This window comes from Nerophis lumbriciformis, linkage group LG26 (assembly GCF_033978685.3).
Source record: "Nerophis lumbriciformis linkage group LG26, RoL_Nlum_v2.1, whole genome shotgun sequence".
Taxonomy (NCBI): domain Eukaryota; kingdom Metazoa; phylum Chordata; class Actinopteri; order Syngnathiformes; family Syngnathidae; genus Nerophis; species Nerophis lumbriciformis.
Window position 1 is genome coordinate 33090001 of NC_084573.2, and position 5973 is coordinate 33095973.

The following is a 5973-nucleotide window of genomic DNA, read 5'->3' on the forward strand; positions in this document are numbered from 1 at the left end:
AAAAAATAAGTACAATACTTTACAGTTTTAACGCTTTTTAGGGCACAACAAAATACACCATAAACTATATGCTACTGCCATCTAACATCTTGGACTTGCAACTGTATTTGCACCTTAGTGTCCTACTTGAAAATGAGACTCAGAAATGTGATGATAACTGGAGAGCTGTTGTCATAATGTAAATGTTGCAATAAAAAATGAGATTTTATCATCAAAAACAATATATTTTTATGAGCACACACACAAATACCAAAAACTGGGACTGGTATCGATTTTCAAGTAGGTCAAGGGAATCATATCAAATGTGAATGGTACCCATCCATACAATAATAGTAATTGTACTACTGGATATAATAATAATAATAATAATAATAATAATAATAATAATAATAATAATAATAATAATAAAAACAATAATAATAATAATAATAATAATAATAATAATAATAATAATAATAATAATATTAATAATAATTATTATTATAATAATGAAGATCATAATAATATAAATAATAATAATGACAATAATGATGATAATAATAATAATGATAATGATAATGGTGATAATAATAACATTAATAATAATAATAATAAAAATAATAATAATAATAATAATAATGACAAATCATATCAATAATAGTAATTATAATACTGAATACAATAATAATAATAATAATGACAATAATAATAACAATAATAAAACAATAATAATAATAGTATTAATAACAATAATAATGATGGTCATAATAATAATAACATATAATAATGATGATAATAATATTTATAATAATAACAATAATAACAATATTAATAATAATACTAATAATCATAATCATAATAATAAATGATAATAATGACTAATCATATCAAATGTGAATGGTACCCATCCATACAATAATAGTAATTTTAATACTGAATATAATAATAATAATAATAATAATAATAATAATAATAATAATAATAATAATAATAATAGTAGTAATTATAATAATACCAATAAAAATAAGAATAAGAATAAAAAACAATAATAATAAAAAAACAATAATAATAATAATCATAACAATAATGATGATCATGATAATACAAATAATAATGATGATGATATTGCTGATAATAATAATAATAATAATAATAATATTGATTATGGTGATAATAATAATAATAATAATAATAATAATAATAATAATAATAGTAATATTAATAATAATAATAATAATAATATAATGACTTACCTTATCAAATGTGAATGGTACCATCCATACAATAATAGTAATTATGATACTGAAAATAATAATAATAATAATAATAATAATAATAATAATGATAGTAATGGTAATGATACCAAAAATAATAATAAAAAACAATAATACAAAAATAAAAATACAGAATTATAATAATAATAACAATAATAATGATCATAATAATAATAATAATAATAATAATAATAATAATGATTATAATGATGATAACAATAATAATAATTATATTGATTATGGTGATAAAAATAATAATACTAATAATAATAATAATAATTACGATAATTATGATGTTAATAATAATAACAATAATATTGGTGATAATAATGACAATAATAATAATAATAATGAGGATAATAATAATAATGACAGTAGTTATTTTAATAATAATGATAATAATAGTAATAAATAACTAAAATATATATTGTATTAATAATTTTATAATAATAGGTCATAGGAAGCACAAACAAAATCTTGTTTAGGGCTTTGTTAGCTGCCGCTTGCTAGCAGTTTTTTTTTTTTTACTTTTTAGAAAACGACATGTTCTTGTCCCACATAAAGATTGCGGAGAATTAAGAAGGAACGTGTTAGCGCCACATCATCACGGCCGAGTGGAAACGAATATTCATTCCAATGCAAATGAAGAGCGAGGCGAGGGTTCGCCTAATGTTGGTGACATTTTGCAAACGGGCAGAGGAGGACCCGGAGGTGACACACATTAGCCCGGCGGGCAGGAGGCCTCACCTGCGTCCTCGCCGTAATTAAAGTCTCGGAAGGAAGCGGAGGAGCGACGCGGCTAATCTTCTCAAAGCAGACGCCTTCCTCCTCCAGTCCAGCAGATGTCCGTGTTTGAGAACGGCCTGGTCGGCCTCGTTTAATGACTTTCCCCCCCCACGTTTTTCCAAGAAAAATCAACATCTTTGAGCCAACACCTGTTCAAAAGCGGAACGTTTCGCGCGATACGGAATATGACAAACATGGTCGCCTTCTGCGAGATGAAGAAGAAGAAGCCTCATTAAGGTGAGCTAACAAAGCCAGCAGATGTGCTCTTGATCACTTCCCCCTCATCTCTGGAACTGCCTGGGTAAGATTTCAACATCGCTAAATTCAAAGGGACTTCTTAAAACTGCGACAAATTACATTTCCCGTAATCATCAAACGTGAGCAGCAGGTGTGTCGACACTAGAACATTCCAGCGGACACTTTCATGGAAGCTAAAAAGGCCTGTTGGAGCGAAAAAAAGGCCGGTTGGAGCTAAAGAAGATAGCATAAAACGTTTTTTTTTTATAAGTACGAATACAATTATCAAAAATGTTAACATGTTAGCTTGTTGTAATGGTTAGCATACTTGCAAGATAGAGACAAGTCTTAAAATCTGAGATTTTTAGGTTTAAATAATATAAACGAGCTAAAATGCTAGCGTGAAATGTTAGCATGCTAACATAGGAGAAGTTAGCATTCTTTTAAGATGGCGCCAAATATCAAAATTCATATTTTTTTTATATATATGTTCAAATACAATTATCAAAAATGTTAGCATACCAATGTTAGCTTGTTGTAGTGGTTAGCATACTTGCAAGATAGAGACAAATCTTAAAATCCGAGATTTTTTGGTTTAAATAATATAGAAGAGCTAAAATGCTAGTGTGAAATGTTAGCATGCTAACATAGGAGAAGTTAGCATACTTCTAAGATGGCGCCAAATATCAAAATTAATGTTTTTTTTTGGTATGTTCAAATACAATCATCAAAAATGTTAGCATACTAATGTTAGCTTGTTGTAATTGTTAACATACTTGCAAGATAAAGACAAGTCTTAAAATCTGAGATTTTTAGGTTTAAATAATATAAACGAGCTAAAACGCTAGGTTGAAATGTTAGCATGCTAACATAGGAGAAGTTAGCATACTTCCAAGATGGCGCCAAATATCAAAATTAATGTTTTTTTTTGGTATGTTCAAATACAATTATCAAAAATGTTAGCATACTAATGTTGGCTTGTTGTAGGGGTTAGCATACTTGCAAGATAAAGACAAGTCTTAAAATCTGACATTTGTAGGTTTAAATGATATAAACGAGCTAAAATGCTAGTGTGAAATGTTAGCATGCTAACATATGAGAAGTTAGCATACTTCTAAGATGGCGCAAAGTATCGAAATCCATGGTTATAATATATAATAATATAAAAGAGCTAAAATGCTAGTGCGAAATGTTAGCATGCTAACATAGGAGAAGTTTGCATGCTTCTAAGATGGCGCAAATTATCAAAATCCATGGTTTGTTTGGGTGTGTAGGAATACAGCTATCAAAAATTTTAGCATGATATTATTAGCGTGTTGTAATTGTTAACATACTTGCAAGATAGAGACAAGTCTTAAAATCCGAGATTTTTAGGTTTGAATAATATAAACGAGCTAAAATGCTAGTGTGAAATGTTAGCATGCTAACATAGGAGAAGTAATTATACTTTTAAGATGGCGCCAAATATCAAAATTAATGTTTTTTTTGGTATCTTCAAATACAATTATCAACAATGTTAGCATACTAATGTTAGCTTGTTGGAATGGTTAGCATACTTGCATGATAGAGACAAGTCTTAAAATCCGAGATTTTTAGGTTTAAATAATATAAACGAGCTAAAATGCTAGTGTGAAATGTTAGCATGCTAACATATGAGAAGTTAGCATACTTCTAAGATGGCGCAAAGTATCAAAATCCATGGTTTGTTTGGGTGTGTAGGAATACAGCTATCAAAAATTTTAGCATGCTAATATTAGCGTGTTGTATTTGTTAACATACTTGCAAGATAGAGACAAGTCTTAAAATCCGAGATTTTTAGGTTTAAATAATATAAACGAGCTAAAATGCTAGTGTGAAATGTTAGCATGCTAACATAAAAGAAGTTAGCATTATTTTAAGATGGCGCCAAATATCAAAATTCATATTTTTTTTATATATATATGTTCAAATACAATTATCAAAAATGTTAGCATACTAATGTTAGCTTGTTGTAGTGGTTAGCATACTTGCAAGATAGAGACAAGTCTTAAAATCTGAGATTTTTAGGTTTAAATAATATAAACAAGCTAAAATGCTAGTGTGAAATGTTAGCATGCTAACATAGGAGAAGTGAACATACTTCTACGATGGCGCCAAATATCAAAATTAATGTTTTTTTGGCATGTTCAAATACAATTATCAAAAATGTTAGCATACTAATGTTAGCTTGTTGTAATGGTTATCATACTTGCAAGATAGAGACAAATCTTAAAACCCAAGATTTTTAGGTTTAAATAATATAAACGAGCTAAAACGCTAGGTTGAAATGTTAGCATGCTAACATAAAAGAAGTTAGCATTATTTTAAGATGGCGCCAAATATCAAAATTCATATTTTTTTTATATATATGTTCAAATACAATTATCAAAAATGTTAGCATACTAATGTTAGCTTGTTGTAGTGGTTAGCATACTTGCAAGATAGAGACAAGTCTTAAAATCTGAGATTTTTAGGTTTAAATAATATAAACAAGCTAAAATGCTAGTGTGAAATGTTAGCATGCTAACATAGGAGAAGTTAACATACTTCTACGATGGCGCCAAATATCAAAATTAATGTTTTTTTGGCATGTTCAAATACAATTATCAAAAATGTTAGCATACTAATGTTAGCTTGTTGTAATGGTTATCATACTTGCAAGATAGAGACAAATCTTAAAACCCAAGATTTGTAGGTTTAAATAATATAAACGAGCTAAAATGCTAGTGTGAAATGTTAGCATGCTAACATAGGAGAAGTTAGCATACTTCTAAGATGGCGCCAAATATCAAAATTAATGTTTTTTTTTGGTATGTTCAAATACAATTATCAAACATGTTAGCATACTAATGTTAGCTTGTTGTAGTGGTTAGCATACTTGCAAGATAGAGACAAGTCTTAAAATCTGAGATTTTTAAGTTTAAATAATATAAACGAGCTAAAATGCTAGTGTGAAATGTTAGCATGCTAACATAGGAGAAGTTAGCATCTTTCTAAGATGGCGCCAAATATCAAAATGTATGGTTTTTTTTTTGGTATGTTCAAATACAATTATCAAAAATTTTGGCATACTAATGTTAGCTTGTTGTAGTGGTTAGCATACTTGCAAGATAGAGACAAGTTTTAAAATCTGAGATTTTTAAGTTTAAATAATATAAACGAGCTAAAATGCTAGCGTGAAATGTTAGCATGCTAACATAGGAGAAGTTAGCATGCTTCTAAGATGGCGCCAAATATTAAAATTAATGTTTTTTTTTGGTATGTTCAAATACAATTATCAAAAATGTTAGCATACTAATGTTAGCTTGTTGTAGGGGTTAGCATACTTGCAAGATAAAGACAAGTCTTAAAATCTGAGATTTTTAGGTTTAAATAATATAAACAAGCTAAAATGCTAGTGTGAAGTAATAGCATGATAACATAGGAAAAGCTAAGGTACTTCTAAGATGACGGCGAGTATCAAAAGCCATGATTTATTCTTGGTTTAAACAAATAAAATGTGCTAAAATGCTAGCATAAAATGTTAACACGCTGAGGTTCTTATGAAAATATAGGAGAAGTTAGCATACTTCTAAGATGGCGCCAAGTATCAAAATCCATGTTTTTTTGGGGGGTATGTAGGAATACAGCAATCAAAAATGTTAGCATGCTAATGTTAGCGTGTTGTAATGGTTAGCAT